Source organism: Ranitomeya variabilis, chromosome 3 (assembly GCF_051348905.1).
Source record: "Ranitomeya variabilis isolate aRanVar5 chromosome 3, aRanVar5.hap1, whole genome shotgun sequence".
In the NCBI taxonomy this organism is placed as follows: Eukaryota; Metazoa; Chordata; class Amphibia; order Anura; family Dendrobatidae; genus Ranitomeya; species Ranitomeya variabilis.
The window spans coordinates 340675-352803 of NC_135234.1; the positions used below are offsets into that span (position 1 = coordinate 340675).

General features: G+C 47.1%; 1 protein-coding gene across 15 annotated transcripts in view; it reads left to right on the forward strand.

The window, feature by feature from the left end:
• LOC143814865 (uncharacterized) overlaps positions 1 to 12129 on the forward strand; it is a 126754-nt gene that overhangs the window by 51784 nt on the left and 62841 nt on the right. The gene's annotated exons all lie outside the window — the stretch shown is intronic.

A 12129-nucleotide genomic window follows, 5' to 3' on the forward strand; every position in this document is an offset into this window, starting at 1 on the left:
ATGTCCATTCTGGGGTCCTTAACATCTTGTATCCAGATGGTATCATGGGCCCAAGCCCACACAAGAGTTCTTCAGACACATGTACTTTCATCCTGGGACAAACAGCAGAACTCCCTATCCCAAAAAGTTCTTCCCAATCATGTCAGGATATCCCTGGCATGGTGGCTGTGTCATCAGAGCCTCCAATGGGGGGGTCAGCTGCAACCAGCTCCCTCTAAAGATACTTACATCAGATACCAGTCGGAGGGGATGGGGAGCCATAGTAGAGAAATCTCACTTCCAGGGCATATGGTCTCCAGACACCAGAGCCAGCTCATCAAACTTCAGAGAACTGAAGGCGGTGGAAGAGGCCTTGAAAGCCGCATCGGCTCTTGTCCAGGGTCACTATGTACGCATATACTCTGACAACATGACCACAGTAGCATACCTCCATCACCAAGGGGGCACGAAATTCGCAAAATTAAAGTCACTGACTGCAAGAATTTTTTCCTGGGCGGAAAGACGCCTCCTGTCTATCACAGAGGTCCATCTAAAGGGATCTGCCAATACACAAGCAGACTTTCTCAGCAGAAAGGATGTGCATCCGGGGGAATGGTGCCTAGATCAGGAAGTCTGCCTCTCCCTAGTATCTCGATGGGGGATCCCTGACGTAGATTTATTCGCCAGCAGCCAGAATGCAAAACTAGAAACATATTTTTCCCTAAACAGGGCAGACAGAGCACGGAGCATGGATGCTTTCTCTCACCCCTGGGGGTTCAACCTTGCCTATGCCTTCCCTCCAATCCCGATTCTGTCATAAACGCTACAGAAAATCCGATCTGAGCGGGTCACTACTATCCTGATCGCCCCTATGTGGCTGGGAAGGAGTTGGTACAGCGCACTGTTGGACATGGCCCAGGAGGGTCCACTACTACTGCCTCAGAAGAACGACCTTCTTCACCAGGGTCCCCTGTTACATCCAAACCTACACAGGTTGAACCTTGCGGCATGACTACTGAAGCCGAGATACTAAGAGCAAGAGGCCTTTCCTATGAAGTAATTTAACATAGTAACATCTACTATATCATTGTCTAAGGGTCACTTCCGTCTTCCTGTCTGTCACGGATATTCATTGGTCGCGGCCTCTGTCTGTCATGGAAATCCAAGTCGCTGATTGGTCGCGGCAAAACGGCCATGACCAATCAGTAACGGGCACAGTCCGGCGGCAAAATGGCCGCTCCTTACTCCCCGCAGTCAGTGCCCGGCGCCCGCTCCATACTCCCGAGTCCCCTCCAGTCAGCACTCACACAGGGTTAATGGCAGCGGTAACAGACCACGTTATGCCGCGGGTAACGCACTCCGTTACCGTTGCTATTAACCCTGTGTCCCCAACTTTTTACTATTGATGCTGCCTATGCAGCATCAATAGTAAAAAAAATCTAACGTTAAAAGTAATAAAAAAACCAAAAAACCTGCTATTCTCACCCTCCGTAGTCCGCCAAGCCACACACGGCTGCCGCCATCTTCCGTTCCCAGAGATGCATTGTGAAATTACCCAGAAGACTTAGCGGTCTCGCGAGACCACTAAGTCTTCTGGGTAATTTCGCAATGCATCCTGGGAACGGAAGATGGCGGCAGCCGAGCGTGCATCGCCAGAGCTTCAGTGGGTGAGTATAGAACTACTTTTTTTTTTAATTATTTTTTTAACAGGGATATGGTGCCCACACTGCTAAATACTGCGGGGGCTGTGTGATATACTGCGGGGGCTGTGTGATATACTGCGGGGGCTGTGTGATATACTGCGGGGGCTGTGCTATATACTACATGGGCAGTGTGATATACTGCTTGGGTTGTGTGATATACTGCGAGGGCTGTGCTATATACTACATGGGCAGTGTGAAATACTGCGGGGGCTGTTCTATATACTACATGGGCAGTGTTATATACTACGTGGGCTGTGTGATAACTGAGAGGGCTGTGCTATATACTACATGGGCAGTGTGATATACTGCGGGGGCTGTGCTATATACTACATGGGCAGTGTTATATACTACGTGGGCTGTGTGATATACTGCGTGACCTGTGTTATATACTGCGTCGCCTGTGTTATATACTGCGTGGCTGCTATATGCTGCGTGGGCTGTGTTATATAGTACGTGGGCTGTTATGTACTGTGTGGCCTGTATTAACGCTTCGGGTATTCTAGAATATGTATGTATGTATATAGCAGCCACATAGTATATAGCACAGGCCACGTACTCTTTGTCTGCTATATACTACATATACTATGTGCCTGCTATATACATACATGCATACATACATACATACATATTCTAGAATACCCGATGCGTTAGAATCGGGCCACCATCTAGTAGTAACATAGTTATTAAGGTTGAAGGAAGACTTTAAGTCCATCTAGTTCACCCCATAGCCTAACCTAACATGCCCTAACATGTTGATCCAGAGGAAGGCAAAAAAAAACATGTGGCAAAGAGTAAGCTCCACCATGGGGAAAAAAATTCCTTCCCGCCTCCACATACGGCAGTCAGACTAGTTCCCTGGATCAACGCCCTATCAAGGAATCTAGTGTATATACCCTGTAACATTATACTTTTCCAGAAAGGTATCCAGTCCCCTCTTAAATTTAAGTAATGAATCACTCATTACAACATCATACGGCAGAGAGTTCCATAGTCTCACTGCTCTTACAGTAAAGAATCCGCGCCTGTTATTATGCTTAAACCTTCTTTCCTCCAGACGTAGAGGATGCCCCCTTGTCCCTGTCTCAGGTCTACGATTAAAAAGATCATCAGAAAGGTCTTTGTACTGTCCCCCCATATATTTATACATTAACATAAGATCACCCCTTAGCCTTCGTTTTTCCAAACTAAACAGCCCCAAGTGTAATAACCTATCTTGGTATTGCAGACCCCCCAGTCCTCTAATAACCTTGGTCGCTCTTCTCTGCACCCGCTCCAGTTCAGCTATGTCTTTCTTATACACCGGAGACCAGAACTGTGCACAGTATTCTAAGTGTGGTCGAACTAGTGACTTGTATAGAGGTAAAATTATGTTCTCCTCATGAGCATCTATGCCTCTTTTACTGCATCCCATTATTTTATTTGCCTTTGTAGCAGCTGCCTGACACTGGCCACTGAATATGAGTCTGTCATCCACCCATACACCCAGGTCTTTTTCATTGACGGTTTTGCCCAGAGTTTTAGAATTAAGCACATAGTTATTCATCTTATTACTTCTACCCAAGTGCATGACCTTACATTTATCCCCATTAGAGCTCATTTGCCATTTATCAGCCCAAGCTTCTAGTTTCCGTAAATCATCCTGTAATATAAAATTGTCCTCCTCTGTATTGATTACCCTGCAGAGTTTAGTGTCATCTGCAAATATTGAAGTTCTGCTCTGTATGCCCCCTACAAGATCATTAACCCCTTCCCGACATTTGACGTACTATCCCGTCGAGGTGGGGTGGGCCCCCATGACCACGGACGGGATAGTACGTCATACGCGATCGGCCGCGCTCACGGGGGGAGCGCGGCCGATCGCGGCCGGGTGTCAGCTGCATATCGCAGCTGACATCCGGCACTATGTGCCAGGAGCGGTCACGGACCGCCCCCGGCACATTAACCCCCGGCACACCGCGATCAAACATGATCGCGATGTGCCGGCGGTGCAGGGAAGCATCGCGCAGGGAGGGGGCTCCCTGCGGGCTTCCCTGAGACCCCCGGAGCAACGCGATGTGATCGCGTTGCTGCGAGGGTCTTACCTCCCATCCCTGCCTGCTCCAGACCCGGATCCAAGATGGCCGCGGATCCGGGTCCTGCAGGGAGGGAGGTGGCTTCACAGAAGCCTGCTCAGAGCAGGCACTGTGAAGCAGCCTGCACTTCTCGCAGATCGGTGATCTGTCAGAGTGCTATGCAAACTGACAGATCACCGATCTGTATTGTCCCCCCCTGGGGCAAAGTAAAAAAGTAAAAAAAAAAATTTCCAAATGTGTAAAAAAAAAATAAAAAAAAATATTCCAAAATAATGAAAAAAATATATATATATTATTCCCATAAATACATTTCTTTATCTAAATATATAAAAAAAAACAATAAAAGTACAAGTATTTAGTATCGCCGCGTCCGTAACGACCCAACCTATAAAACTGGCCCACTAGTTAACCCCTTCAGTAAACACCGTAAGAAAAAAAAAAAAAACGAGGCAAAAAACAACGCTTTATTATCATACCGCCGAACAAAAAGTGGAATAACACGCGATCAAAAAGACAGATATAAATAAACATGGTACCGCTGAAAGCGTCATCTTGTCCCGCAAATAACGAGCCGCCATACAGCATCATCAGCAAAAAAATAAAAAAGTTATAGTCCTGAGAATAAAGCGATGCAAAAATAATTATTTTTTCAATAAAATAGTTTTTATCGTATAAAAGCGCCAAAACATAAAAAAATGAGATAAATGAGGTATCGCTGTAATCGTACTGACCCGAAGAATAAAACTGCTTTATCAATTTTACCAAACGCGGAACGGTATAAACGCCTCCCCCAAAAGAAATTCATGAATAGCTGGTTTTTGGTCATTCTGCCTCACAAAAATCGGAATAAAAAGCGATCAAAAAATGTGACGTGCCCAAAAATGTTACCAATAAAAACGTCAACTCGTCCCGCAAAAAACAAGACCTCACATGACTGTGGACCAAGATATTGAAAATTTATAGCTCTCAAAATGTGGTAACGCAAAAAATATTTTTTGCAATAAAAAGCGTCTTTCAGTGTGTGACGGCTGCCAATCATAAAAATCCGCTAAAAAACCCGCTATAAAAGTAAATCAAACCCCCCTTCATCACCCCCTTAGTTAGGGAAAAATAAAAAAAAAGTATTTACTTCCATTTTCCCATTAGGGCTAGGGTTGGGGCTACAGTTAGGGTTGGGGCTAAAGTTAGGGTTTGGATTACATTTACGGTTGGGAATAGGGTTGGGATTAGGGTTAGGGGTGTGTCAGGGTTAGAGGTGTGGTTAGGGTTACTGTTGGGATTAGGGTTAGGGGTGTGTTTGGATTAGGGTTTCAGTTATAATTGGGGGGTTTCCACTGTTTCGGCACATCAGGGGCTCTCCAAACGCGACATGGCGTCCGATCTCAATTCCAGCCAATTCTGCGTTGAAAAAGTAAAACAGTGCTCCTTCCCTTCCGAGCTCTCCCGTGTGCCCAAACAGGGGTTTACCCCAACATATGGGGTATCAGCGTACTCAGGACAAATTGGACAGCAACCTTTGGGGTCCAATTTCTCCTGTTACCCCTGGGAAAATACAAAACTGGGGGCTAAAAAATAATTTTTGTGGGAAAAACAAAGATTTTTTATTTTCACGGCTCTGCGTTATAAACTGTAGTGAAACACTTGGGGGTTCAAAGTTCTTACAACACATCTAGATAAGTTCCTTGGGGGGTCTAGTTTCCAAAATGGGGTCACTTGTGTGGGGCTTCTACTGTTTAGGTACATTAGGGGCTCTGCAAACGCAATGTGACGCCTGCAGACCATTCCATCTAAGTCTGCATTCCAAATGGCGCTCCTTCCCTTCCGAGCCCTCCCATGCATCCAAACGGTGGTTCCCCCCACATATGGGGTATCAGCGCACTCAGGACAAATTGGACAACAACTTTTGGGGTCCAATTTCTCCTGTTACCCTCGGGAAAATACAAAACCGGGGGCTGAAAAATATTTTATGTGGGAAAAATTTTTAGTTTTATTTTTACGGCTCTGCATTATAAACTTCTGTGAAGCCCTTGGTGGGTCAAAGCGCTCACCACACATCTAGATAAGTTCCTTAGGCGGTCTACTTTCCAACATGGTGTCACTTGTGGGGGGTTTCTACTGTTTAGATACATTAGGGGCTCTGCAAACGCAATGTGACGCCTGCAGACCATTCCATCTAAGTCTGCATTCCAAATGGCGCTCCTTCACTTCCGAGCCCTTCCATGCGTCCAAACGGTGGTTCCCCCCCACATATGGGGTATCAGCGCACTCAGGACAAATTGGACAACAACATTTGGGGTCCAATTTCTCCTGTTACCCTCGGGAAAATACAAAACTGGGGGCTAAAAAATAATTTTTGTGGGAAAAAATTTTTGTTTTATTTTTATGGCTCTGCATTATATACTTCTGTGAAGCCCTTGGTGGGTCAAAGTGCTCACCACACATCTAGATAAGTTCCTTAGGGGGTCTACTTTCCAACATGGTGTCACTTGTGGGGGGTTCCTACTGTTTAGGTACATTAGGGGCTCTGCAAACGCAATGTGACGCCTGCAGACCATTCCATCTAAGTCTGCATTCCAAATGGCGCTCCTTCCTTTCCGAGCCCTCCCATGCGCCCAAACAGTGGTTCTCCCCACATATGGTGTATCATCGCACTCAGGACAACTTGGACAACAAATTTTGGGGTCCAATTTCTCCTGCTACCCTCGGGAAAATACAAAATTGGGGGCTAAAAAAATAATTTTTGTGGGAAAAAATTTTTGTTTTATTTTTACGGCTCTGCATTATTAACTTCTGTGAAGCCCTTGGTGGGTCAAAGCGCTCAAAACACATCTAGATAAGTTCCTTAGGGGGTCTACTTTCCAAAATGGTGTCACTTGTGGGGGGTTTCAATGTTTAGGCACATCAGTGGCTCTCCAAACGCAACATGGCGTCCCATCTCAATTCCTGTCAATTTTGCATTGAAAAGTCAAACGGTGCTACTTCCTTTCCGAGCTCTCCCATGCGCCCAAACAGTGATTTACCCCCACATATGGGGTATCAGCGTACTCAGGACAAATTGTACAACAACTTTTGGGGTCCAATTTCTCCTGCTACCCTTGGAAAAATACAAAACTGGGGGCCAAAAAATAAGTTTTGTGGGAAAAAAAAGATTTTTTATTTTCACGGCTCTGCGTTGTAAACTGTAGTGAAACACTTGGGGGTTCAAAGTTCTCACAACACATCTAGATAAGTTCCTTGGGGGGTCTAGTTTCCGATATGGGGTCACTTGTGGGGGGTTTGTACTGTTTGGGTACATCAGGGGCTCTGCAAATGCAACGTGACGCCTGCAGACCAATCCATTTAAGTCTGCATTCCAAATGGCGCTCCTTCCCTTCCGAGCTCTGTCATGCGCCCAAACAGTGGTTCCCCCCCACATATGGGGTATCAGCATACTCAGGACAAATTGGACAACAACTTTTGGGGTCCAATTTATCCTGATACCCTTGTGAAAATACAAAACTGGGGGCTAAAAAATAATTTTTGTGAAAAAAAAAAAAGAATTTTTATTTTTACGGCTCTGCATTATAAACTTCTGTGAAGCACTTGTTGGGTCAAAGTGCTCACCACACATCTAGATAAGTTCCTTAGGGGGTCTACTTTCCAAAATGGTGTCACTTGTGGGGGGTTTCAATGTTTAGGCACATCAGGGGCTCTGCAAACGCAACATGGCATCCCATCTTAATTCCAGTCAATTTTGCATTGAAAAGTAAAATAGCGCTCCTTCCCTTCCGAGCTCCGCTATGCGCCCAAACAGTGGTTTACCCCCACATATGGGGTATCGTCGTACTCAGGACAAATTGCACAACAACTTTTGTGGTCTAATTTCTTCTCTTACCCTTGGGGTAAAATAAATTTTGTGTGAAAAAAAGTTAAATGTTCATTTTTATTTAAACATTCCAAAAATTCCTGTGAAACACCTGAAGGGTTAATAAACTTCTTGAAAGTGGTTTTGAGTACCTTGAGGGGTGCAGTTTAGAATGGTGTCACACTTGGGTATTTTCTATCATATAGACCCCTCAAAATGACTTCAAATGAGATGTGGTCCCTAAAAAAAAATGGTGTTGTAAAAATGAGAAATTGCTGGTCAACTTTTAACCCTTATAACTCCGTCACAAAAAAAAATTTTGGTTCCATAATTGTGCTGATGTAAAGTAGACATGTGGGAAATGTTACTTATTAAGTATTTTGCGTGACATATGTCTGTGATTTAAGGGCATAAAAATTAAAAGTTGGAAAATTGCGAAATTTTCAAAATTTTCGCCAAATATTCGTTTTTTTCACAAATAAACGCAAGTTATATCGAAGAAATGTTACCACTATCATGAAGTACAATATGTCACGAGAAAACAATGTCAGAATCGCCAAGATCCGTTGAAGCGTTCCAGAGTTATAACCTCATAAAGGGACAGTGGTCAGAATTGTAAAAATTGGCCCGGTCATTAACGTGCAAACCACCCTTGGGGGTGAAGGGGTTAATAAATATGTTAAAAAGAAGAGGGCCCAATACTGACCCCTGTGGTACCCCACTGCTAACCGCTACCCAGTCCGAGTGTGCTCCATTAATAACCACCCTTTGTTTCCTATCCCTGAGCCAGCTCTTAACCCACTTACACATATTTTCCCCTATCCCCATTATTCTCATTTTATGTATCAACCTTTTGTGTGGCACCGTATCAAAAGCTTTTGAAGAGTCCATATACACTACATCTACTGGGTTCCCTTGGTCCAGACCGGAACTTACCTCTTCATAGAAGCTGATCAAATTAGTCTGACATGATCGGTCCCTAGTAAACCCGTGCTGATACTGGGTCATGAGGTTATTCCTCTTCAGATACTCCAGTATAGCATCCCTTAGAATGCCCTCCAGGATTTTACCCACCGTAGAGGTTAAAGGGAACCTGTCACCCCCAAAATCGATGGTGAGGTAAGCCCACCGTCATCAGGGGCTTATCTCCAGCATTCTATAATGCATTCTGTAATGCTGTAGATAAGCCCCCGATGTTACCTCTCCGTTATTAACCCGGCTTAATGTCACCTTACAATAGCAAGGTGACATTAACCCCTTATTACCCCATATCCCACCGCTACACGGGAGTGGGAAGAGAGGGGCTAAGTGCCGGAATTGGCGCATCTTACAGATGCGCCATTTCTGGGGCGGCTGCGGACTGGTATTTGTAGCCAGGGGGGACCAATATCCATGGCCCCTCTCTAGGCTATGAATATCAGCCCGCAGCTGTCTGCGTAGCCTCTCTGGCTATAAAATATAGGGGGACCCCACGTCATTTTTTGGGGAGGTCCCCCTATTTTAATAGCCAGTAAAGGCTACGCAGACAGCTGCAGGCTGATATTCATAGCAGGCTACAAATATTGGCCGTCGGCTTTCCCCCTCTGGCGCAGAAAATTGCGCGGGAGCCCACGCCGTTTTTTTCCGTTTTTTTATTAAATTAAACGCTCATTAAGGCCTGTTTAACACTTGCGTCGGTACGGGTCCATCGCTATGCGTCGGGCCTACATACTGACGCTCGTTGTGAAATTTGTGCACGTCGTGGGCAGCGGATGTTTTTCAACGCATCCGCTGCCCATTCTGAAGTCCGGGGAGGAGGGGGCGGAGTTTTGGCCGCGCATGCGCGGTAGAAAATGGCAGACGCGATGGACGTGCCAATGGTCCGCCAAAACACGACGCATCCGTTCCACGACGGACGCGACGTGTGGCCATCCATCGTGATCCGTCACTAATACAAGTCTATGGGTAAAAAACGCATCCTGCGAGCACATTTGCAGGATCCGTTTTTTTCCCAAAAAGACGGATTGCTAAAAACGCAAGTGTGAAAGTAGCCTTAGGCTGCTTTCACACTAGCATCGGTAAGGGTCCGTCGCGCTGCGTCGCTAATAAGTCTATGGAGAAAAAACGCATCCTGCAGACAACTTTGCAGGACGCGTTTTTTCTCCGCAACGACGCATTGCGATGTGCAGTGCACGACGCTAGTGTGAAAGAGGCCTTAGAAACATCGGCCTTTCTATTATATATCTATGGATATATCTATCCATAGATATATTTATAGATAGATACATAGATGTATCTATCCATATATTTGGCTGCTTTCACACATCAGGTTTTTGCCGTGAGGCACAATCCGGCGAGTTTTGAAAAAAACAGATCCATTTTTTTCCGCCGGATCCGTTTTTTTCTCAGAGAGTTGTATTTGCGCCGGATTGCGCCTGATGGCTACACGTTTCATCCGTTTTTTGCCGGATCCGTCAAAAAAAGCTGTTTCCGCCGGATGGAACGTTTTTTGTTTTTTTTTCTGTCCGGCGAAAAAACGCACAGCGACGGATCCGGCAAAAAAACGTATGAAACTGAGCTGTGAAATGATGAATTCGGCCTTGGAATCCGTTTTTTCATGCATGTTTCCATTCAAATCCTGCACATTTTTTGTTTATTTACTTATTTCCAAAAACGGCATTAAAACCGTGCATAAACCGCACCAAAAAAAGCATCAAAACTGCACCAAAAACTGCATCAAAACTGCACCAAAAACTGCATCAAAACCTGGTGCAGTTTTGCAGTTTTGGTGCAGTTTGCAGTTTTGATGCGGTTTTCATGCAGTTTTTGATGCGGTTTTCATGCAGTTCTTCGTGCGGTTTTGATGCAGTTCTTGGTGTGGTTTTGGTGCGGTTTTGATGCAGTTTTCGGTGCGGTTTTTGCGCAGTTTTGATGTAGTTTTGATGTAGTTTTTGGTGCAGTGTTGATGCAATTATGGTGCGGGTTTGATGCGTTTTTTTCAGTTTTGATGCGTTTTTTATGCAGTTTTTTGCACGGTTTTGATGCATTTTTTAATTCGCTTTTGTTGCGGTTTTTGCCTGGTTTTTAGGCGTTTTGGTGCGTTTTTGAAAGCTAAATAAAGATGTATTATTGAACAAAAAAAAAAAAGATTTGTGATGTCATTATTGTCCAACCTCCTCTTTTACATTTGTCCAACAGATAGATGATAGATGAAATGGATAGACAGATCTACATATAGATAGATCTATAGATGCATACATCTATCTATTCATATATCTATCTGTAGATGTGTCTGGATAGATATATCTATTGATAGATGTATGGATAGCGTAGGGTGTGTGTCCACTGTCCGTATTACATCCGAATGAGCTGCAGATTGGATGCTGCGTACTTGTAGTCCCATCGGATGATGCATGCACACACCCCCCAAAAGACCCCCTGCACAGCCCCGCACACACACGAACAGTCCCGCACAGGGCTGTACACATCTGAACAGTCCCAAACACATCCGAACAGCCCGCAGACCCCGCACACACCTGAGCAGTCCCGCACACACCTGAGCAGTCCCGCACACACCTGAGCAGTCCCGCACACACCTGAGCAGTCCCGCACACACCTGAGCAGTCCCGCACACACCTGAGCAGTCCCGCACACACCTGAGCAGTCCCGCACACACCTGAGCAGTCCCGCACACACCTGAGCAGTCCCGCACACACCTGAGCAGTCCCGCACACACCTGAGCAGTCCCGCACACACCTGAGCAGTCCCGCACACACCTGAGCAGTCCCGCACACACCTGAGCAGTCCCGCACACACCTGAGCAGTCCCGCACACACCTGAGCAGTCCCGCACACACCTGAGCAGTCCCGCACACACCTGAGCAGTCCCGCACACACCTGAGCAGTCCCGCACACACCTGAGCAGTCCCGCACACACCTGAGCAGTCCCGCACACACCTGAGCAGTCCCGCACACACCTGAGCAGTCCCGCACACACCTGAGCCGTCCCGCACACACCTGAGCCGTCCCGCACACACCTGAGCCGTCCCGCACACACCTGAGCCGTCCCGCACACACCTGAGCCGTCCCGCACACACCTGAGCCGTCCCGCACACACCTGAGCCGTCCCGCACACACCTGAGCCGTCCCGCACACACCTGAGCCGTCCCGCACACACCTGAGCCGTCCCGCACACACCTGAGCCGTCCCGCCCACACCTGAGCCGTCCCGCCCACACCTGAGCCGTCCCGCCCACACCTGAGCCGTCCCGCCCACACCTGAGCCGTCCCGCCCACACCTGAGCCGTCCCGCCCACACCTGAGCCGTCCCGCCCACACCTGAGCCGTCCCGCCCACACCTGAGCCGTCCCGCCCACACCTGAGCCGTCCCGCCCACACCTGAGCCGTCCCGCCCACACCTGAGCCGTCCCGCCCACACCTGAGCCGTCCCGCCCACACCTGAGCCGTCCCGCCCACACCTGAGCCGTCCCGCCCACACCTGAGCCGTCCCGCCCACACCTGAGCCGTCCCGCCCACACCTGAGCCGTCCCGCCC